Genomic DNA, 24,032 nt, shown 5'->3' with positions numbered 1-24,032 from the left:
TAGGGTAAGCATGCTGCTTTTACTCTGAGCCAGGGAAGGGCCAGGGGAAAGGTCTTAGTCTGCTCAGGCTGTCATAAAAAAAAAAAAACAAACCACAAACTGGGAGGCTCAAACGACAGGAATTTTATGTCTCAAAGTCTGGAGGCTGGGAAGTCCAAGATCAAGGTGTCAGCAGATACCTCCCCCAGTGAGAGCTGTCTGCATGGCCTGCAGATGGTGGCTTCTCCCTCCATCTTTGGTAGAAAGAACATGATCTCTGGTCTCTCTTCCTCTCCTTACAGGGGCACTAATCCCATCCTGGGGGTCCAGCCTCATGACCTCAGCTAAACCTAATTCTCTCCAAAGATAATACTGTCACGCCGGGGGGTTAGGGCTTCAACTGATGCATTCTGGAGGGACACTTTTGGTCTATGTTGAGAGAATTTGGGGCAGAGGAGGGGTGAGATCTGACTGCAGTTTTAACAGGATCCTTCTGGCTGCCAGGCAGGGGACAGGCTGTGGGTGGAAGCAGGGAGCCCAGCAAGAAGGCAATAGATGAATCAGGAGATGACGGTGGGATGGACCAGGGGGTGGCAGATGGGTAATAGGGAATGGTGGAATCCGGAATATATTTTGAAGATAAAGACTATGGAATCTATTGACAGGTTGGATATGAGATGCGAGAGAAAGCAAGGAATCCAGGGTGACTCCAAGGGGTTTTGACCTGGAAGGATCCAACTGCCTTCCCCTGAGACCGGGAGATGGAGAGGAGCTGGCCTAGGGATAATGTGACGGGCTGAATAATGACTCCCCCAAAGATGGCCAGGTCCTAATCTCCAGAACCAGTGAGTCTGTGACCTAACAGGGTAAAAGGGACTTTGCAGAGGTGATTAAATGAAGGACCGTGAAGTGGGGAAATGCTGTTGAATGATCCCACTGGACCCAAGGTCATCACAAGCACTCTTTTAAGAGTGAGCAGAAGGACCAAAGACAAAAGGAGAGGTGACAATGGAAGCAGAGGTTGGAAGGGACCACAAGCCAAAGGATGCGGGCGGTCTCTGGAAGCTGGAAAGGGCCAGGAAACAGATTCTCCCCTCAGAGCTTCTGGAAGGAGCCAGCCCTGCCCAAACCTTGGTTTTAGCCCAGTGAGACTGGTAACAGACTCCTGGCCTCCAGAACTGTAAGAGAAGAAATTTGCTGTGCGAGCCTCAAAGTTTGTGGTAATTGGTTACAGCAGCAAGAAATGAAGACAGAGGGGGAGAGGTGAGGTGTTCAGTCTGGAACCAGGGTGGAATGTCTGTTCAACACCCACGTGGAAATGTCGGGTGGACAGGCGGGTAAATGAGTCTGGGGTTTAGGGGCGAGGTCTTGTTGCAAACAAATGAATGCATGAAGTCACCATGGTCACTCCAGAGTGGTCGACAGCTCCCTGGCAGCTCTCCCCACCTGCCCTCTGCTCCCCTCAGTCCATTCTCCAGTCTTTGTCACAGAGACCTTTCTAGTGCAAAGTCCCATCTCACCCTCCCTGCTTAAAGCGTCCAGAGGTTTCCTTTGCACTCAGGATAAAGTCCGGACTCCTCACCACTCAGCCCTCCCCACATCTCCAGCCTCACCACACGCCTTGTCCTGCTGGCTTCTCTCCAGCAGCACTGACCTTGTTTCTGTTCTCAGCGAGAACCTTGTATCCTCCTGTTGTAGGACCTTTGGCTATGCTGTTCTTTCTGCCTGAGCCACCTTTCCCTCTCACTCCACCTAGTAACTCCTACTCATTCTTCAGATCAGAGCCCAGTGAGGACCCTCCTCAGGGAAGCCATCTGGATAGCCCCAGCAAGGTCAGATCTCTCTATTAAATATCCTCAGAGCACCAGCATGTTTCCGTGGAAGCCCTCAGCAGCGAGGGGATTTTACATCAGAAGGAAGCTCTATGAGGACAGGAACGTCCCCCCTGCTGCATCCCCAGCATCTAGGACAGCACCTGGTACCCAATAAATAGTTGTTGGATGAGTGAATGAATGAGTGAAGGCATGGATAACGAAAGTGACAAGGACAAATGCTGACAGCCATGGGCTTAGAGAGGAGGGAATAAATGTAAGCCCTCCTGCGAAGAAAGAATGGGTTGGAGGGTGGGGTGAGGGGTGAGAAGGAGACAGATCTGGGGAAAGACTGATAATAACCTTGACCAAGAGAAGGAAATCCAGCCAAGAGAACGGAAGTTTAATCCAGACCTAAAAGGACTCTACTTTTAGGAATGTTGAATTTGAACTGCATTAAATTGCATTGTCTAATGTGAAAACCAGTTGCTACTCCTGACCACTTGAAATGAGGCTGGCCCGAGTGAGATGGGCTACGAGTGTAACTGTGAATGAAAAATGTTGCCCGCCATATCAGTAAACAAAGTTTGCTGCGGCCATCGAGTCATCAGCCACTACCACCGGTGCCCGACCGTGAGCTGGAGGGAAATCAGGATGGAGACAAGCAGGCTGCCCAATGCCAAGCCCTCAGCCTCTGCAGCCACCCCCAGTGGTGCCCCTGAGGGGACTCAGAATGGGAAAGCATAGGATACTGGCCCTAGACAGCTAAGATGCATATCAAAGGAATGACTTCAATAAACCCAAACTCTTGCATCTTCCCATACATAGAAAAGTACTAAATTCATTAACTTGCGAATATCAGGCTTTCTTTAATTAATGGTAATCTTTGGATGTTCCAACTACATGGTCTTTGTTACAAAAATTCCTATATATCCTGACTCCTCCCTTACCTCTTCGGAGCAGTCCCTTAGAAAGATATGAGAGGCTGTCTCCTGGACTTGAAGTCCTTAGAAAGTCCACCAAATGAAACAATTCTCAACTTTCAGGTTGTGAGTTTCCTTCAGTCGCTATAACATATACACTGGATTTCGAAGATTTAGGGTAAAAAACAGTGTCAAATATCTCATTATAATTTGTTATACTGATCACATGTTGAAATGGTGATGCTTTGGATATATCAGTTTTTTAAAAATATGGTAAAATATATACTTCAATAAAAAATATATACAAAAAAAAACCAGTGGTGGTTTCTTTTTACTTAGTTTTTAGTGTGGCTACTAGAAAACTTGAAATCGTCTGTGTGGCTTACATTCTATTTCTTCTGGACAGCGCAGCTATAGGGAAAGGCAGGAATGGACTAAGCAAATGAACACCACGTGGGGACCTCTGTTTTGTTCACGGCTGTACCCCCAGCACCTAGCACACACTAGATGCCCAGAGTACGTATTTATTGGATGAATGATGAATGGAGGAATGCATGTAAAAATGAGTACATGCAGGAATGGAGTAACCAAGATTTGTTTTTTGAAGATAAAGAGTGGAGGGTTAGAATCCTGGCTATGTAGCCTCGGGCAGGGAGCATTAGCCTCTTGGGAGCGAAAGAGAAGAGAATGTGAGCAGATGGAAAACCTGTTTATAATGATCTGAGCCTGGAACTTAACTCTGTTTTACACACAAACATGAAATACTCGTTGCCCAGTCTGAGTTTACACCCACTGTCCGGGGTGTGGCTGGCGTGTACATTGAGAGGTTTCGCTCCACGCTGCTAGGAACGTCAGCAAGAGTTGACCACCATTCGGGGAAAAAAATCCCGGGTCTGACAGCAAAGCAGCTCATGGTTTTTGACTTGATACCCATGCCCCTGTCAGGCTGGCTTTGTAGCTGTCACTTTCATGGAGACTGTATTATCCATGCACATGTTATCCATGCAATAAGGAGTGAACCTCCAGGGCAGGGTTTCTCAGCCTCGGTGCTACTGACATCGGGGCTGATGAGTCCTTGTTGCGAGGCTGTCCCGTGCGCTGTAGGATGTTGAACAGCATCCCTGGGCTCAACCCAGCAGCACTCCCGGCCTGTCATGATAATCATCTTAGTCTGTTCAGCTGCTGTAACAAAATGCCGTAGACAGGTAGCTTATAAACAGCTGACATTCATTTCTCACGGTTCTGGAGGCTGAAAGTCGGAGATCAGGGCGCCAGGATGGTCGTGTGAGGGCCTTCTTTAGGGTCACAGGCTTCTCATTGAATCTATACATGGTGTGGGGGTAGGGGGCTCTTTTATAAGGGCATTAATTGAAATCCTGAGGGCTCCATCTTCATGACTTAATCACTGTCCACTTCCTGATACCATCATCCTGGGGATTAGAATTTCAATATATGAATCTTGGGGTGGGGGGGGACACAGACATTCAGTCCTTAGCAACAATCAAAATGGTCCCAAGGCATTGTCAAGGGTCCCCTAAGTGACACAATTGCTCCCTGTGGAAAATCACTGATCTAATCAGAAGAAGGTTAGAAAAAGTTTGACATCCCTTGTACTAGAATGTTCTTAGCAGCCCTACTGTCATACCCCGAACTGGAAATGACGCAAATACCCATTGACAAATGGATAAATAGACAGTGTTGTGTTTGTGCAATGGAATGTCGTCCAGCAAGAGCTGACAAACTTTTTCTGTTAAGGACCAGATAGTAAATATTTTCAGCTTTTGGGGACGTGTGGTCTCTGCCGCAGCCATGGCGGCCTGCGGGCGTCTACTGGCAACAGAAGTTGGAGGTGTTTAATGCATTTTTTAAACACATGGGTGTGGTTGTGGTCCAATAAAGTTTTATTTTATTTGCAGGTAACGGGCTAGATCTGGCCTCCAGATCTGGTTTGTCAACACCCATTACACAGCAGTGAGAATAAAGAATTGACGTAGCACCTGGATACATTAAGTGAAAGGAGTGCGGGCTTCTGATTCCATTTATATGAAATTGAAGAACAGGAAGAGCTGATTCACAGTGTTTGAAGTGAGCGTAAGGGTAAACCTTGAGGGAAGAGGCACCAGGAGGGCTTCAGGGTGCTGGGCTGTTCTGCTTTCTCAGTCTAGCTTCCTGGACGTGCTTCACTTTGTGGTACGTCGTTGAGCCGTACACCTATGATGCAAATCACTCTTTGGTGAGCATGTTATTCTAAATAAGCTGGCAGAGGCGTTGGCTGGGACGCAGCAGCTGGGACTCACCAGAGGCCCCCCCGACCTCTCGCTGGAGTCAGGATCTGACAGCTTCTCAGCCTCACAGCTGCTGGGGCTTCTCAGAACTGATGGAGTGAATTCGACACGGTGGAAAACTTCTCAGATTCTTGCGGGAACCACACCCCCGTGATTCTGCTCCCTCTTAATCTCACCCATTTCAAACCAGGAAGTGAGCAGGGAAAAAAAAAATGCATTAAACACCTCCAAGTTGCCAAGGGAAATGTCATAAACACCAGGCGGTGAAATGTATATCTGTTACTCATCAGTCAACTCCTCTCCTTCAGGCTGTGACTCGAGTGACAGGGACACCTTCCCAGATCACTCAATCTGAGGGAGCAGCCCTTCACCCCACCATTTGCTGTCCCCTTTCTCTGTGTTTTGCTCTAGCGTGTGTTTAAGGGTTGAACTGTATGCACCCCATGCTCCCCCAGGACGTGTTAAAGTCCTAGCCTCCATCCCTCAGAATGAGACCTTATTTGGAAATAGGGTCATTGCAGGTGTCATTAGTTAAAATGAACTCATTCTGGAGCAGGGTGGGCCCCTAATCCAATGTGATTAGTGTCCTTCTTAAAAGAACACCATGTGAAAGACACAGAGATGCACAAGGATACAGCAAAAGTTGACCACGTAACAGCAGAAGTTGAGGCTGGAGGGATACAGTTGCAAGCCAAGGAGTGCCAAAGATTGCTGGCAGCCATCGGGGGCTAGGAGGAGGCAACGAAGGATCCTTTCCAACAGGTTTCAGAGGGAGCATTGCCCTGCTGACACTTTGATCTCAGGATCCTGGTCTCCAGAACCACAAGACAGTGAATTTCTGTTGTTCTAAGCCACTTAGTTTGAGGTACATTTTTTATGGCATCCCCAGGGCACAAGTACAGTGTGGATCACTATCTGATGTGTTTATCTTACTTATTCTCTCCCCACTGGGATATAAAATCCTTGAAAGTAAGGAGATTTGTCTCTCTCATCCACTACTGCATCACCAGAGACAAGCGCAGAACTTGCCATTAGGAGGTGTTCAGTACCTGTTTGTGGGGTTACTTCATTCATTAATTCTTAAAACGTACAGCAAGCAGTTTCTTTGTATCAATGCACTGTGGGCGCAGAGAGGGTGTCGAAGGCATGGATGCTGCCCTTGGTGAGTTCCCGTTCTAAGAGGACTGTTCCAGAACACAGACAAAAATAACTAGACAAATCTGCATGAAACGGGTCTGGAGGATGAGACTCTGGAGATTTAGGAGACAGACTGGTGAGGATTGGGCAAGGAAGGAACACTTTAATGAGGAATTAGGACTTGAGTTGAGCCCTGACAGGTTAAATTAAGCCCCCCGCCCCCAACCAACCAAAGATGTTGGCCTCCTGACCCCAAGGACCTGGGAAGGTGATCTTATTTGGAAATAGGGTCTTTGCAGATGCTCAGGTTAAGATGTGTTCATTAGGCTGGACCCTAATCCAATAGGACTGATGTCCTTATAAAAAGGGGAAACTTGGACACCAACACATGCAGAGGGAAGATGACGTGAAGACGTGGAGAACATCATCTGCAAGACAAGGAGCGCCTGAGGCTACAAGCCTCACAGTCCTCAAAAGGAGCCAACTAACCTACAACTTGATTTTGAATTTCTAGATTCCAGAACACTGGGATGATACACCTATTGTTTAAGCCACCCAGGCTTCCTGGAAGAGGGGATATTTGAGTTGGGTGTTGAAGGATAAATAAGAGCTCACCAGAGAGAGAAGTGGAGGGAATTCTGGGTAAAGGAGGCAGTGCTTGTGCAGAGATGAAAGAGAGCATTTCCAATGGCAAATTGAAGGGCTGGGGTGTTGTCCTAGAAGCACTGGGGAGCCATGTGAGGACCGTGAGCAGGGGATGAGCTCTGGGTATGGGAAGACTTGGGACCATATGGGGGACGGGCCAGAGGGGAAAGCTGGAGGCCTGGGAGGAGGTTGGGGTAAGGGCCTGAGTTGAGGCTGTGGCCATGGGGATGGAGAGAAGGGCTTGGGCAGTGATGGGGCAGGTGGGGCGAGAGGCCCCAGCTGTGGGGGACAGGCAAGGAGGAGAGGGCCACAGTGATGGTGCCCCTGTTACATAACCTGGATAACTGGATCGATGGAGAGGCTGCTTACCGAGAGAGAAAATACAGGTATTAGAGCAGGTTTGGCAGGAAAGATAATGAGCCCTGTATTAGGATACGTGCACGGCACATTTAATAGAGATTTCCTTCCAGGATGGCTGGCCTTCAGAGGTGTGTGGAGCTTAAAAGGTTAATCCCTCTGCTATTTGGAAAAGAAAGGGCTTGGCTGGAGTGTCTGTCTCTTGCTCCTCCTTCTATTTCTCTGGGAATTAACACATGTCAGATAATGTACTCAAGAAAGGACCTGGTGCCCAGTAAATACTCATTAGATGGTAGTTATGTGTTTGTGTGTGTGTGTGTGTGTGTGTGTGTGTGTTTTAACGTAATAAGTACTTACAAAGTGCCAGACAATTACTATTATGGTTGGATTTTTTTTTTTTCTCATTCTCGCCTCTTCTTTATTTCTGCCTTTCCTCACCCCTCAGTGGGAAGGTAGTTGTCTGGTATAATAACACATTTGTGTAATCTTAAGAAAGGCAGTCAATTCTGCAAGAGACAGGTTGTGTTCCCTGTAGATACTTCTAGAACTTTCTATGATGAGAGAAATGTTGCTTATCTGTGCTGCCAACATGGTAGCCATGAGCCTCGTGGGGTCATCAAGCATTTGAAATATGGCTAGTGAGACTAAGGAACTGAATTTTCAATCTTATTAAATTTTAACTAATTTAAATGTAAATGAGGGGGGAGGTATAGCTCAAGGGGTTGAGCTTAGCATGCACGAGGTCCTGGGTTCAATCCCTAGTAACTTCTCAAAAAATAAATAAACCTAATTACCTCTCCCTCCTTGCCCCCGCAAAAAGAAAAAATAAAAACCAAAATAAAAAAAAAATAATAGAACAAAAACATAAATGGGAGGAGGTACAGCTGAGTGGTAGAGTATGTACTTAGCATGCACGAGGTCCAAGGTTCAATCCTCAGTAACTCTATTCAAAAAACACAAACTAATTCTAAATAAATAAAGCTAATGTAAACGTCAGTGGACTCCTGTGACTTGTGGCCACCGTGTGGGGAGGTGTGGTCCTAAAACTCAGCCTAAGGGATGGAGACAAATTCTCCCTTAGAGCCTCTGGAAGAAACACAGTTTTGCTGAAACCTTGATTTTAGCCCTGAAGACGTATTTTAGACATCTAACAACAGAAGTATAAGATAAGAAATTTGTGCTATTTGAAGTCACAAAGATTGTGTCAATTTGTTACAGCAGCAATAGTTTGCTAATACAGCCACCTCCGGAAAAGGTGTGGCATTTTCTTAGATATTAAACCCACATCTACTCTGTGACTAGGAAATTCCACTTGAGAGAAATAAAAACAGGGACCCACAGAAAAGACTTGTAGAAGAATACTGATAGCAGTGTTATTCATAATAGCCTTAAATAACCCTGGAAATATGCTGGCTGTCCACCGACAGGAGAATGGATTAACAAATGAGTATATCCATACAACGGGATACCACAGAGTGATGAAAAAAGAAAGAAAGAAAGAAAGAAAGAAACGAAAGATTCATACAGCAACATGGATGGATATCAAAAGCCTTATGTGGAGTGAAGGAAACCAGGCACAAGATATCACCAACTGTAAGATTCTGTTTATAAAAAGGTCTAGAACAACAAAAATGCATCATGGTGATAAAAATCAGAACAGTAGTTGCCCGGGGGTGGGGTGAGGGGGCGAGGTGGAGGCAGGGATTGACAGGGAAGGAGCAGGCGGTAACTTTCTAGGGCGTGGAAATGTTCTCTGTATTTTTATAGTTGGGTATATATTTGTCAGAGTGCATCAAATGGTGTACTTAGGAATTGTGCATTTCACTGTGTATAAATTTTACTTCAAAGAAAGAACGAGGAGAGAAATGACAAACTCTAGCTGGTAATCTGTGTGATGGAGTGTTTAGGATGAAGTGTACTGATGTCTGCAAATTATTTTAATGAACGAACAGACTGCAGTGTTTCTTAACTCCATTGTCATTAACACTGGGGACCAGAGAATGCTTTGTTGTTGGGGACTGTCCTGTAGGTTGTCCTGATCAGCGTTTCTCCCACACACACAGGTTGTGACAATTAAAAAAAAAAAAAAGCTTCCAGACATTGGCAAATGTTCCCCAGGGGGAAATTTTGTTCCCGGTTCAGAACCACTGAGACAGAGGGAAGGAAAAATGGATATATTTGTAACAAAGCAAATATAGTAAAATGGTAACAACTGTAGGATCTAACCAGTGTTACCGTGTGTTCATTGCACACTTGTTTTTCAATGTTTTTATATGCTTGAAATATTTCACAATAAAATATTAGGGAAAATGTTCTATGATCCAGCAGTACACTTACTAGCATCCACCCCAGGGAGAGACAATTGATCTGTGTTCACAAGAATGCATATATGAGAACATGCAGGTTCCTCCCCTCCCCCACTTCTTTGTCTATAACAGCAAATCACTGGAACAATCTAAGGAGGTCTATCAACCTAAATGTCCATCAACCCCATCAGCTGGGGATTGTCTAAAATAAACTGTGATGCGTTTTTGTTAGGGAACTCTGGGCCACCCATTTTTTGCCTTTTTTTTTTTTTTTTTGGTTTTGTTGTTAATGAGAAAGACGTGAATGTCCTGATGCAGAGAGATCTTTAGGATACATTGTTGAGTTGCCTGCAGACCCAGGTAACTGGAACTACAAAGGGGGCCAGGGAATTTCAGGGGAGATGGACCTGCCCTGTAACTTGATCGTGGTGATGGTCACAGAGTAGTCAGTGTTTGTCAAAACTCACAGAACCGTACACTAGATAGGGTGAATTTTACCTCATCTAGAAAAATTATATGTGTATCTCTGAAACGATTACACATTTGTAGCTAAATCATACCTCAATAAACCCAACTTAGCTATTCTGAGAGAGTCTGTAGGTTTTATCAGATGCTGAAGGAATGTGAGACTCAGGTAAGAACCACTTGGTGTGGGAAGGTGGGCTCATGCGCGTGAGGTGTGGGTGTTGGGTGTGCACATCTGCTTCACCAGCTAGGATGGGACTCGAAGAAGAAGAAGGAAGGATATTCCAAGGAGAGGGCCTTGCCTGGGCTCGGGCTGGGACTCAGAGGTGGGTCCTGGGACAGGGGTGCCACCCAGGAGGCTGGACTGCAGGAAAGATGCCGGGGAGTGGTAGGTAAGGAAGGAGGAGGCGGGTCAAAACCAGAATGGAGATTCTTGGCATCTATGGTTTCTAACCTGTCACCAGGCTATTATATACAGCCTGCCATATATTCGTTAATTATACACCTGCCTTATCTGCCTTCCCAGCCTGCCTTTCATTCAGGTGGGCAGACGGTTCCAGAGGCCCAAGGGACACTGGTCATTATGCCAGGCTCTGAAGAGCCCCAGGGAAACCGACCCTGGTCCCTGCCCTTGAGAAGTTCCCAGCCCAGCAGCAGAGACCATCAGGTGAGCAGACGGCGTGCACACCTGCGGTGGGGCCGTGGGTACCAGCAGAGCTCCCTGATAGAAATCCTGGAAGGCTTCCTGAAGGATGAGGCCTTTCCCAATGTCCTGAGCCCAGCCTCAATCAGAGTAATGATATTAATAAGATAATAACAGCTGCTGATATTTATTGCGTGCTTGCCAGAAGCCAAAATCACCGCACCAAGCGCAGGATGGGAATCAATTAATATAATCTCTGAACAACTGTATGTGGTAGATACTCTAACCATTATCCCCCTTCTAAAGATTAGGAAAAATTGAGGCACAGACTTGGTTCTTCATCCTCAAAATTCTCCAGCTTTGGTTGGGGAGAGAAGGATGAACAGTCTCAATCCAGTGAATCTGTGCTTTAATGGTGGTAGCAGAAGGCATTGGTGGGAACTGAGGGGAGGGAGTGACCGATTCTGGCTGAGGAAGGCAGAGAGGGTTGGGAAAGACATCCCAGAAGAGATGACCCCTTAAGATGGACCCTTTGCAGGGTGTGGAGCTAAATGCATAGTGTTGCCTCATATTTCCAGTTTTTGCCTCTCTATCATTTGTCCAGACTCTATTTTTCTTTCTTTTTGCTTTTTTCCCTTTAATTCTCTGGCCCACTCCTGCTTCCTCCCCTGTATCCCTTGGACAAACCCAACACAGTTAACATTCAGGCATCCTTGAGTGTGAAACATTCGCAGACTAGGCAGCATTGCTTTGAGTAACCCTATCTTCTAATCTGATATGAAAGATCAATTTTTATCTTTTAAAGTGTGCAATGGATCCGATTTTGTTTATGTTTTCCACTCAGCATTATGTTTTGGGGATCTCTCTGTGTTTCCATACATAACTTTGATTTATTGTTTCTAGAACATCATGGGGGAATCTGCCCCTAAAGTAACAGACCCCATGACTGTCTCTGTGTCCTCATTCCCACCCACAATGCTACCTTGGGCATCTTTGGACATGTCCCCTTATGTCACTTGTGCAGGCCTTCCTGTGGGTACCTACTAAGAAACGAGGTTGCTGGGACACAGGATACACACATAGTTAATGTTACAAAATTCTTTCCAGTCACCTAAGGTGGATCTTGAGCTCCTTGCAGTCTTTCACCTGGCAGAGAAGGGTGGGGAAGGGAGCAGCTGGCACAAAGGGCTGAGAAAATTTTGGTGTGTCCTGAGGTCAGGAAATTATAGGAGAACCTCCCCAAGGAGTGGAACCCTTCACAGAACAGCCTGGTAGTAAATACTTGACTGGATTGGTTTCTTTTTCATTTTCTTTCCTAAAAAGGAAAATAGTATTGTTGTGGATGGCACTTTGATACCATCTATTCAAATCTTAACTGTTTTATACTCTTTGATCCAGAAATATCCGTACACGTTCATAAGGAAGTAGGAAGAAGGATGCCCACTGGATTTTCATTTGTAAAGATGAAAACTGGAAATCCACTGAAGGCTCCATAAATTGGAGAGTGGTCACAGGAATGAGACTGTGACTCTGGAATACTATGCAGGTGTGAAAAAGATGGAGTGAATTTAAATGTAGGAGCATAAAAATTTCCCCAAGACATATTGCTAAGCACGAAAAATAAGTCACAGTTCAATATACCAAATATAATCCCACTTCCTGAACACAAGAAATCAGAGGGAATATTTCTTTGTTACTTATTTCTGTGTATAAATCAGAGGTTGGCAAAGCTTTTTTTCTGGAAAGTCTCAAGAGCAAATGTTTTCAGCTTTGACCATCACATGGTCTCTGTCACACCTCAACTCTGTCCTTGCAGCCATAGGCAATGCATAAAACAATGTATGCCAATAAAACTTTATTTACAAACACAGGCAGTAGATCCCTGATGTAAATAAATAGCACATATTTTTGGAAGAATCATCACCAAAATATTGTCAGGGTTACATGTGGAAGGGAAAGTGAGAAGGAAGGTGCTGGTCAAGGGAAATATTGCCCTCTTACTTGAATTTTTTCCACCTTGTGTAATGAAAAATTTTAATTTGAAAGGAAAGAATGTTTTCAAAGTAGCTTGGTGGCCTGTCTCCCTTCCTGATTATAAGGTAACAGTTGTCATTTTAGAAAATGCCAGCAGCATGTAAAAATAACAAGGAACTAAAAGTTCCCTGTCATCCTACCAGCTCAAGCAGAATTTCTTAAAGGATTTATTTAACTCAGGCAACAGATATTCATGGGGCACTGACTGTGTGCGAGGAACTATCCTAAGTGCCAGGGACAGAGCAGTAAATAAAGACCCTTCCCTATCCTCTACATGGCTGAATATCCTGTGATCAAAGAGGGACAGACAATAAAAAACAGTAAATAAGGAAATGATATAATATGTTGGAAAGTCAAAAGTGCAATGGGAAAACAGAAACAGGAGAGCAGGTGAAAGGGGTCAAGGGTGCCTGGGGGCTGGTGGTGATATTAAACAGAGTGGACAGAGGAGGTTCATCGCCAAGGTGACATTAAAGCAAAAGCCCCAGGGAAAGTGGGGAGGGAGTCATGGTGATAGCCGGGAGAGAGCTTTCCAGGCAGAAAGTACAGACCGTGCAAAAATCCTGAGATGGGAGCATGGGTGTGTTCAAGGAACAGCGAGGAGGGCGGTATGGATAGAGCAGAGTGAGAAGGAGAGAGTGGCAGATGAGGTCAAAGAGGGGACAGAGGGGGCCGTGTCCTGCCAGGTCTTGTTGTCTTGGTGAGGACTTTGTTTTTATTCTGAGTGAGATGGGAACCACAGGAGGCCCAGAACAGAGAAGGGACCTGAGCTAACTTGGGGAACAGACTGAGGGAGGCAAAGAGCAGAAACAGAGAGACCAGAGAGGAGGTGACAGCAATGGTCCAAGCAGGAGATGATGGCAGATTCAACCAGAGTGGTTGCAGTGGTCATGTTAACAAGGGGTCAGATGCTGGATACTTTTTGAAGGTCAAGTTGATCGTATTTGCTGATGGACTGGATGCAGGAGGTAAGAGAAAGTAGAAATTGAGGATGATGCCAAGTGTTTCCATTCAAGTATGACCCAAAACCATGAGATCACCTGGGAACTTGGAGAAATGCAGATTCCTGGGCTCCACCCAGGTCTACTTAAATGTTGCCTCTAAGGTGGGGTCCAGGAACCCACCTTTTGTGAGAGGTGTCCAAGTGAAGACTGGGGACTACAGACCCCAAGGTAACCCCTGATGGGCCCTTATGGGGGTTTACTCAGGGACAGAGCATCAGGGGATGAGAGGTTCCCCAAGTTGGAGTCCCACCCTGCCACTTCCTAGCTGTGTGACCTGGGGTGACACTTTAAATTTTCCCAGCCACAGATTTCTCCATCTGGGATATAGGGCTGTGACGGTGCCTGCCTCATACAGCTGATGTCTGATCTGAAAGAGTTCACGTGTATAAAATATTTAAACTGGTGCCAGCCAGCACACACGAACTCCCAAGAAAGGGCAGCTATAATTAACACCCTCTTTCAAAGATGAAAAATACTAGGTGAAGGGCCAGATCGATCACCAATAAGCCATGATTTCCTGCAGACTCCAGTGAACTTGGCCTCATGTCGAAAAGTGCAGGGACAAGGTGCTAAGTTAGACCCAAGTCCTCACCTTCCAGAGCCTCCGGTGTGTTGCACAAGGCAGTGCCAGGCTCTGATCAACATGATTCAGGGAGGTCAGAGTATGTTAGAGGAGGGGCAGGGTTAGGGAGCCCAGAGTGGGAGCAGGAACTCATGGAAGGGGTGCCCCTGATCTGACAGTGATGGGAATAGATGCATCCTAGGCAGATAAGGTGGACAGAGAAGAGCGCTGTGAGCATTTGCAAAGTTGGAGGTGCCTAGAATGTCCCAGCAAGTACAATGGGCTTAAAGGGCAGCACCGCAGAGTGGTTAAGTGCATGGACTCTGGAGTCAGACTGCCTGGGTTCCAATTCCAGCTCTGTCACTTTCTAGTTATGTGATTTGGGGCAAGCTGCTTTACCTCTCTGAGGCTAAGACCCAAGGTAGTTCTATACTGCTGCATACTGGGAAAAAATTTAGCGACTTAAAACAACACATGTTTATCATCTTATAGTTTCTATGGATCAGGAAACCCACAAAATTACATAGTAATTTAGTTTTTGAAGAACACAGTTCAAAATATTAACAATTATTATCTGGCCAGCCAGGAGGAGTCCGAGAAGTCTTCTCAGAGGAGCGAACTTTTGAATTGGGTTTTGAAGTATGAGTAAGAGCTCCCTGGGTGACAAAAATCATACTTCCATTCATTTGCTTAGTCAATATCCTTCCCATGAGGCATCCTGTGTTCCAGATCCTGTTCTGGGAGACCCAGGGGACTCAGCATGAGTCCAATCCTGACCTTTGTGGAGCTACCAGCCTCAGGGATGGGTCAGACTCAAGCCCTGTCCTCTAGGGGCTCCAAGCTGGTAGAGGGGGCAGCGAGGGATGCAATCTGGGGTGATCAGGGGAACAGTAGAGGAAGGAACAGAGTGCGTAATGGACCCTTAGAAAGTCAACACTGAACAAGGGCCTCAAAATGACTAGTCTGGTTTCCCCTCCTTTGTTTACTGAAGACCAGAGAGGGGAACAGGCTCGCCCAAAGTCACACAGCATGGAGAGATCTCCTGACTGTGGAGTCTGGGGATTTTAAGGGCCAGATAAGATGAAGGAGAGGCAGACTTGCCCCCTTGCAGACTGTTCACTCAGAGACACTCAACATCCCCAAGTCCCACTCTCAAATCTATAGACCAGTTCCCGCCACTGACAGTTATACTGTCAGAGACATCTTCCTCCTGGATCTCAGGCTCTGAGACCTGCTTCAGCTCTCACCCACATGCATAGTACACATCTCTGGAGGCCCTCCCATCCCTGTACCAACCCAGTGCTGAGTATGTGGGGATACATGTATGACTCAGATTCAGCCCAGCCCTAGAGAGGTTGCTGGTCTGTAAAGGTGCCAGCAGACAGGTGATTCCAATCCAGAGTGATCAGATAAGAGCATCAATAGGAAGAGTGAGCATAGTGTTGTGGGGCGTGGTGTGGAGTGAGACCAGGAAGCCCTCTACACACTCTGAGTACAGAGAGAACTTTGAGAAGTTAACCTGAAGTTTCCTGGGATGAAGAGATGGAGAGAGGGAGTAATGAGCAGAAGGCACAACATGTGCAAAGGTATGGAGGCATGAAAGACCATTTATCCATTCCTCCATCCACCCACTCATCCATTTGTCTGTCCATCCTCTGTCCATTCATCCATCTGTTCATCCATTGATGTGTTAATCGATTCTTCCATCCATTTGCCCACTTATTTATTTATTCATTGTGTATATCCTCCATTCATTCATTTATTAACCCATCCATTCAAACAATCATCTCTTCCCTCATTCATCCATTTAGTCATTCAGTTACACATCCATCTATTCATGAATTTGTCAGTATCCACTGTCACAGGATCATTCCACTCCAGGGAGCCTTCCCTGATCCCCTCTCTAAAATAACACTCTAGGCCTTTCCCTGTCTTACCCTCTTTTGCTTTTCTTTGCAGCACTTTCTTCAACTTGCTGATGTGCTCTGTAATTATTTTTTCGCTTGTTTGGTGTCTGTGTCCATCACTAGAAAGCATTCATGCATTTGGCAAGTATGTGTGGAGAATCTACTGGCTATGCACTGGGAACACAGCAGGGAACAAGACAGACAAAAATCCCCACTTGAGCAGAACTGACATTCTAGTCAGCCAATAAACAATAAGGATATGGAGGGAGGGTATAGCTCAAGTGGTAGAATACAAGCTTAGCATGCATGAGGTCCTGGGTTCAATTCTCAGTGCCTCCTCTAAAAATAAAGAAAGAAAGAAAACTAATTACCTCCCTCCCCTCCCAAAAATAATTTTTAAAAAATATGAGTTGTTTTAAAAAAATTAAAAAAATAAATAATAAGTGTAACAAGTAAATTACTGGCAGGTTGAAGAATGCTAACTGTTGTGGTATAAAAGAAAACGCAGAATAGGTGAGGAGTATCAGGGGTCCAGGGGAGAGATTGCTCAGATAAGCCCTCGCGGAGGAGGTGGTATTTGAGAAAAGACTGGAACGAGATGAGGGAGCCAAGTGGTTTTGTAAGGGAAGTGAATTCCAGTAGAGAGAGAATGGCATGTGCAAAGGTCCTGTGGCAGGGCTGAGCCTGGGGTGTTTGAGAAGCATTGAGGAGGCCAGCATGGCTGGAGCAAAGTAATCTAAGGGGAGAGGTAGAGAGGGGACAAAGGGGACCAGACAGTGTAGGGCCTCTGGGCCCTGATGAGTACCTTGCTTTAACTCTGAGACTGGAGCCAGAGGTGGACCCAGAACAGAGGAGGGACAAGATCTAATTTAGGTATGAACAGGTCTCCTCTGCCTGACATGTAGGAGTAGATTAATATCTGAGTTCTATGAAGGCTGGGACTATGTCTTTGTTCCCTCCATCTCCTTGGCTCCCAGAACAGGGGTCTGCAAACTACCATTTTCAGGCTAAACCCTCTGGCTTCCTGTTTGTATAAGTAAAGTTTTATTGAAACAAATGAACACCCATTCATTTACATATTATCTGTGGCTACTTTCCCGCCACAAGGCCAAGAGGAGTAGTTACAGCAGAGGCCATCTGGCCCTCAAAGCTGAAAATATTTACTGTTTGGCCTTTTTCAGAAAAATTCTGTTGACCCCCGGTCTAGAACAAGGCCTGGCCCATAGTAGGCACTCAATAAATATTTGTTGTCACATAACTGAGCCCGTCACTCATCTGTGACCCACACGAGGCTGCCAGCTTGCTGTTGTCTCCGAGCCAGTTCCAGCTTCGAGTCACATGCAGGAAAACAACAGCCCAGTGACCAAAAATAAAATACTGGAACTATTCAAATCTTTACCACAGAGGAAATGCCCAGGCAGGAATACAGCCAGGACTCTCAGAGAGACTTAGCAGGCTCTTTGTCCCTTTCTTTTCCTCTATTAAGACTTGGGGTCACTTAACCCCTGCCAGGCATGGAAACTGTTCCCCTAATTCCCACACCACTGTTTCCTTTTCCCCTGACACACACCCATCCCAGTATTCCATCCATCCCCATTTTCCAAGTTCCCTCTCTACTGCGGTTTATCCTGCACCCTCGGAACCTACAGAGAAATCAGACCAGGTCCCTGGCAGCCTGGGACTCACAATTTAATGGAGACAATTCCAGCATCTGGGGTGAAGAGACGGGTACATGGTGGGGATGCCTTGACCGTCAAGAGAATGAGTTTGAAGCTTTATCCCGAGGACCCTCTCTGGCAGACTTGGATGGAGGCCAGATGGAGGACTCTGAGGCATTAGAACGCCTCCTTCTCACTTGGATTCCTAGATCTCAGCCACACTCTGGTAGTTTCCTATAGTCATCCACAACCCAAGCTCTGGGGCCAGGCTACTTGGGTCCAAATCTAGGCTCTCATGCTTTCTAGCTGTGCAGTCTTGGGCAGCTGTCACTTAATGTCCTCACCTATAAAATGGATGTGACACTAGTACCTGCCACTTAGAGTTATTGGGAGAATTATGAGATTTAATACATAGAAAGAGCTTAGAACTGTGACTGGCACACAGTAAACACTCAACAGATATCAGCACCCATTAAAGTGCTTAGCACAGGCATCCAGCTCACAGAACACACCCAGCAAAAAGAAGTTAAATGCTATCATTTGGTGATGTCATCAATTACCCTATAGATCAAGCAGAATTAATGACATCTCCAGTTTAGAACCCTGGTGGGAATGATGACATTGCTATTTGCCAGGCAGATTTAATCCAGGAGGGTGTTGATGACATTACCAGTTATCAGGCAGAATACGGTTAGAAAGTGCATGCCAGAGTCTTCATTTCTGTTTAAATGTCTGAGTTCCCATCCACAGTCTTCCCTGGGGTACATGGGATTTCCATCTATCTGAGCCTCAGTTTTCTATACATTAAATACAGATAATAAAAGTATCAATCTCATAGGATTGTTGAGAGAATCCGTTGAATTAATACATACAAAGGGCACAATGTCCAGCACACAATAGACACTCAATCAACAGCACCTCCTGTTATCCTCATGGCAGGAGGCTTCCATGGTGGACACTCTAGCCAGAGTAGCAGATGCTCTTCTCTCTGTCTTGGTGAAGAGCAAAGACTCAGGAGTCTGCCCTACTACAGTCTGAGCCCAGATCTGCCTCCAGGAGCAGCCAGGAGACCCTGGGCACATTGCGGGCCTGTGAAGGGGTAATGACAGTGCCAACACAGGACTGGCATGAGTCCTATGCATTGAGATGATGATGGTCATGTTCCCAGCACACAGTCAGGCCTCATACATGTGAGCATCACTGAGGATGCCCTTGGAAAGGTTGTCCCCTCCTTGGAATTCAGTTTCTCTGTCCACAAAGAAATGGGCAGTGGCCATGACAATCTCAAAGCTTCTTGCCTACAAGGACTCACCTTTGCAATTGCTGACCACATGCGTTGGGGGTTGGATGCTCTCACCTGTGTATGCCCTTGGTCCAACTCCAGCTCTCACCTTCTGTCTCATCATTCTCCATTCCTTTCCTCTCAACTTTTCCCTCTCTCTGGCTTCTTTCCTTGTTCCAGATGTCCTCTCTCTCTTGTTCCTTTCCTGAGTGCAATCAGAAGGCTGTTTGTAGAGCAATAAATAACAACAGTAATAATCATCCAAATTTGTTTATATAGTCTTTTCCTGATGCCAAGAACACTCTAAGCTCTTTGCATGTATTAACTCATTTAATTCACACAATATAAGGACTTGTTACTACAGATTCAACAAACATTTATTGAATGCCTATTGTGTGTCAGGCCCTGAGGATCCAGGTTGGAGCAAAACAAAGATCCTTGCCCTCAGGGGACTTACATTCTAGTGGAGAGACAGAAGATAAACAGGTAAACAAGAAAGAAAAAAAAAGTACTAGTGCTAAGAGGAAAAAAACAACCCAAAGTCAAGAGGAGAGAGAGATGAGGGGAAATGTTTTATATAGAATGCTTAGGAAAGTTTTCCTGGAGGAGGTGACATTGGAGCCGACCTGATGATGTGAGAGGGAGGCAGCCATGCAAAACCTGTAGGAAGAGCATTCCTGGTGGAAGGAACAGCAAATGCAAAGGCCCCGAGGCAGGACTATGCCTGGGGAGTGTTTGGGGAATTGATGGACAGACAAGAGGTTGGTGTTGCCAGAGACAAGTGAAGGGGAGATGATATCACATGGGGTCCCCAGGGACCACATCATGCAGGGCCTCATGGGCCATGGTGAGGACTTTGGCTTTTACTCTGAGAAGGAGCCATGAGAGGTTTTGAGCAGAGGAGGGGCACAATCTGAATAGTTTGACAGAATCCCATTGTCAGTAGACTGGGGGGTGGGGAGGGCAGAGAGGGGAGATGAAGATGGAGGCAGGGAGACCATCACCCCCATTTTACAGATGCGGAAATAAATGGAACCTCAAAAAAGGCCAGCAATGGGCTCAAGCCCACACAGCAGTTGAACAGCAGAGCCAGTTGGCAGGCTGGCTGGGACTTGAGTCCTGGGCAGCCCCAACTCCACCCCATCCCATTCCTACCCTCACCCCCACCCCCAGCTGCTCACCCTGCCTGGAGACTCAGCAGACGCTTGTAAAATGGGACCAGTAGTGCAGGACTCATCAGCAACACGCTAGCTGCTGGCGTGGGCACCACCTCAGGGTTCAGCGGAGCCTTCACCTTGTGACCTTGGGAAGTTGCCTCCCTCTCCTGAGCCTCGGTTTTCCCATCTGTAATTTGGGAAGCATTAGCCAACATCTGGGTGGAGCGTGGTGGTTAAAAGCACAAGTTCTGGAGACATTTGGCGGGCTTGAGTGTCCTAGCTCTGCAACTTGCCAGCTCTATGACTTTCGGCAATTAAACACCGTCTTTCAAAGCTTCGATTTACCTCATCTGGAAGATACAGATCTTAATAGCACCAATTCCAAGGGGTAGTTGTAAGCATTAAGTGAGATCATGCGGGTAAAGAAAGCACTTAGCACAGCTCCTGGCGTACATGATCATTATTATTACTGATGGTAATGGCCATACCTCCAGATGGGTGAGAGCCCGGGAGAGTGCCTGGTACACGGTCGGCGTTCGACAAAAGTGAATTCTCTCTCCCTTCTCTCATGCCCGCCGGCTCCCGGGGGACCCAAGCATTCCGGCCTCCAGCCGCCCCCCCACGCCGGCCCTCACAAAGGCCCCCATTCATGCCTCGCACACAAAGCCTCCCATTCACCCGGGTCCCCTGGGCTTCCCGCCCCCGGCTGTCCCCCGAGCCTCGCCATTGGTCGCACCTGGTGCCCCTCAGGCCTCGAGTCCCGCCTACGACCGCGCCGACTAGCTCCACGCTCCGGCGCCGTTCTTTTCCCACGGCTGGCACACTCCGGCAACTTCTAATTGGCCCCGCCCGCCAGCCGCTGCTCTTGATTGGCGGGCGCTTCCCCCGTGGGCGGGGCCGTACCTTGTCGCAGCGGGCACCGATTGGCCTCTGCTGCTCTTGTGTGGGCGGGGCTTTTCTGGAGGGTCCGCCCCTCGTTCTCCTCAGGCCGAAGCCTCGAGACGGCCCTGGAAGCTGGTGAGTGCCCGGGGGCCGCTGCCCGTCAGAGGCGGCAGACTGGGACTGGGCCGGGGTAGGCTGGAACTTCGGGGCTGCGGTCGGGTCTCTGGAGACCGGCGCGGACGGCGGGGGAGGGGCGGTGACGCGGACACTCACCTTGGGCGCACAGCCGGGCGGCGGGGGGCGGGGAAGGGGGAGCGGGGCGGGGCGTCTACACTCCCCCCAACTCGAATTTCTACTGTGTGCCAGGCCGGGTTAGGATGTTTGCTGGCAGCCTCAGGCCTATTCCGCAGATGGGGAAACTGAGGCTCTCTTTGAGACCTTGGACACTTTAACACCTGAGTCATCGCCTTCAGTCCCCCGCCCCCCCAGATGACAGTGTCTCTATTTTCACGTGTAAAAATTGCAGACCAGTGACAGGGATCATCATGACTGGCAGAGGCAAAGTGGGGAGGAAAGACATCTTTGAGCCTCCACGAAGTACTTGGGCGCTTTTATTTTTATAACTAAATAATTACTTTTAATTGTATTAACTCGAGGTGGGTTATATTGTATCCATTTTTCAGAGAGGGAAAAACCGAGGCTGGACAGTGGCAGTGACTGCAGGGGGACAGGGTTGAGAACTACACTTCGGAGACCAACAGTGTGCTGGGTTCCTTAACCTTTTTAATTCCACAGTCCCCTAGGGAAGGTTGTGGTCCCTATGGTGTAGATGGGGAAGCAGATTGAAAGAGTTACCAAGTGGGAGGAGGAAACTGACATCTTTGAGGACCCGCTACACGTTGCTCCTAAGTCCCCTCCTTAGAATCGCAGACAACAGTCTGGGCTTGCTGACTGTACGACCTTGTTCACCTCTCCATGCCTCCATTTCCCCATGAGAGAAATGGTGATGCTGATTGTCCCTATCTCACTGGTTGTTGAGATCATTCTATGAGTTTGGAGAGCTGTTCTAAAAGCAGAAAAACACCTGGCACGTAGTAGGTGCGCTTACCACTATTTAGTTCTCATCTCACCCAGGAGGAGACTGAAGGTCCAGAGCCCGGAATCACATTTTGTCATCTTCTTTTGTCCTCCCAGTACTCAGTACTCTCTTTGGATTGTTGTGTTGTCCCATTTCCTGGGTTGGCTAAACTGAGGTTCAGAGAAATTACATGATGTCATGAGGCATTACTTGTTTAAGCAATGGGCTGGGGGCACTTTTTCCCACATCGTCTTACTCTTTTCATTGGCCGTAATTCACGGAGAGGAAAGCCAAAGCCCAGAAAGTTTGAGCGGGATCCGAACCTCGGAGTCCTCAGCCCTCTCCGCGACGGGTCCTTGACCTTTTCTCGCCAGGAGGAGGGGCCCCGGGCGCTGCCGCCGCCACCCACCTGGCAACAGGCTCACCCCCGCCTCCCCCCACCCCCCTGTCTAGGGCCTTGCCGCTCCAGGACCCGCCCCCTTCTCTAGCCGGGCAGGTGCTGGGTGACATCAGAGCCGGGCTCCCTCCCGGTGACGCGACGTGGCCCCGCCCCGCGCTGGACCGTGGAGGTAGCCTCACCAGAGAGCTCTGAAGCCGACGGGGGATTTCCGTGCCCCCTTCCCATCTTCCCGCTTCCCGTACCAGCCAGTGCCCCTCAGGTAGCTCGGAGGATCCGCGGATTGAGGGGATGGCGACCCAGGCACTTGGGTCTCAGGGAGATGGGGGTTGGGCACTGGGATTCCTGGATCTGAGAAGAGGGGCTGGGGACCAGGAATCCGAGGTCTGACTAAGGACCCCTCTGGGAGGCTGGACTCCTAGGTCTTGAGGGAGGAAGGCACCGGAGCCAGCACTCGGTCTGGAAGCCAGGATTCCTGGGTCTGAGGCAGGAGGGGGCTGGGGACTTTACTGAGTCTGAGGAAGGAGGAGGGGGCAGATTTCCTGGGCTGGGGGCAGAGGGGACTCCTGAATCCTAACACTAGGCTGAGGTCAGAGGGCTGGATGCCAAGGGCCCCAACCCCTGCCCCAGGGGTGGATCCCTGGCTGCTTTTCCTTTCCAGCCCAGCAGTCTCTGCCCCTCCCAGGGCAGGTGCTTTCACCTGCCCTGGTGACAGAAGTGAGCCCTGGGAGAGGTGTTCCTGCCAGCTAAGGAGGGCGGAGCTGCTGGAGGGGCTCAGCTGTTCTGGGGCAGGCCTGCTTCATCAGAGCTGTTATCAGTCCTCAGAGTCTGGACGTCCCAGGCATCCTTACCTCTAGCCCAGCCGCAGTGAGGTAAGGGGGCTTGGACTCAGGGGTCCAAGGGAGCCAAGGGTTCAGATTCCTGGATCCTGGAAGAGTAGGCCTCTGGGGGCCCAGACTCCTGAGTCTGGAGGAGGGCTGGGGGCCTGGACTCCTGGGTCCAAGGGAGGAGGGACTGGGGGCTAGGACTCCTGGTTCTCTGGAGGGGAATCATACAGTTGGGTGATTGCAAAAACTTCCAAACCTTTCCCGGTCAAAGGCCGAGGGCTGGAAAGGAAATGGGTGGGGTGGGGAAGGGTGAGGATGAGGGTAAAGTCCCAGGGATGGGGCTTGGCTCTGAGTGGATCAGGGGCGAACGAGTGGCCTGGGGTGACCTGGGCAATTTGGGGCCTGGAAAGTGGAGACATGGCATCTGATGGCGTTTGAGAGCAGGGGCTTTGGGGTTGAGGCCTGAGAGCATCAGGGACAAACGTCATGGGGGTGGGGGGGTGGGACTGGTACTGCTGGTGCTGAGGCTCATATGGAGAGGTGGGGTCGGGTGGGCAGGTGGGGAACGTGGAACGCGTGGTCTGGAGCTGAGTTTCTGGGTTGGAGAGGCTCTGAGGGAAAGATGTGGGCCTGATGGGACCAGATCTAGGGATGCCTCAGGAGGAGCTGGTCGTTTGCAGGGACTTCTCCAGG

At 48.1% G+C, this 24,032-nt stretch overlaps 1 protein-coding gene and 1 long non-coding RNA gene across 6 annotated transcripts in view; one reads left to right on the top strand and one right to left on the bottom strand.

The window, feature by feature from the left end:
* Positions 1-3,192: 3,192 nt before the first annotated feature.
* LOC106729846 lies at positions 3,193-20,989 on the bottom strand. 3 transcript variants are annotated; one of them, XR_001366262.2, is made up of 4 exons: positions 20,892-20,989; positions 20,180-20,342; positions 19,029-19,221; positions 3,193-4,143 (listed from the first exon to the last, which is right to left on the bottom strand). It is a non-coding gene; the product is annotated as an uncharacterized LOC106729846 (long non-coding RNA). The 3 variants fall into 3 exon arrangements; XR_001366263.2 differs by having other exon boundaries at positions 19,029-19,203; positions 20,892-20,983; XR_004322886.1 differs by lacking the exon at positions 20,892-20,989 and adding an exon at positions 20,644-20,846 and having other exon boundaries at positions 19,029-19,203.
* A 102-nt stretch (positions 20,990-21,091) lies between these two features.
* The window catches only part of MYH14 (myosin heavy chain 14), a 74,893-nt gene continuing 71,952 nt past the window's right edge, over positions 21,092-24,032 (top strand). The window contains exon 1 of one of the 3 annotated variants that reach the window (XM_032487633.1): positions 21,092-21,172. The gene's annotated coding sequence lies outside the window, so the exon portion shown is untranslated. Of the gene's footprint in view, positions 21,173-22,589; positions 22,775-23,324; positions 23,385-24,032 lie in introns of those variants that run through there. The other 2 variants (XM_032487632.1, XM_032487634.1) reach the window with 2 other exon arrangements.

This window comes from Camelus ferus, chromosome 9, assembly GCF_009834535.1.
Source record: "Camelus ferus isolate YT-003-E chromosome 9, BCGSAC_Cfer_1.0, whole genome shotgun sequence".
In the NCBI taxonomy this organism is placed as follows: Eukaryota; Metazoa; Chordata; class Mammalia; order Artiodactyla; family Camelidae; genus Camelus; species Camelus ferus.
This window is presented reverse-complemented; position numbering and strand designations above follow the sequence as displayed.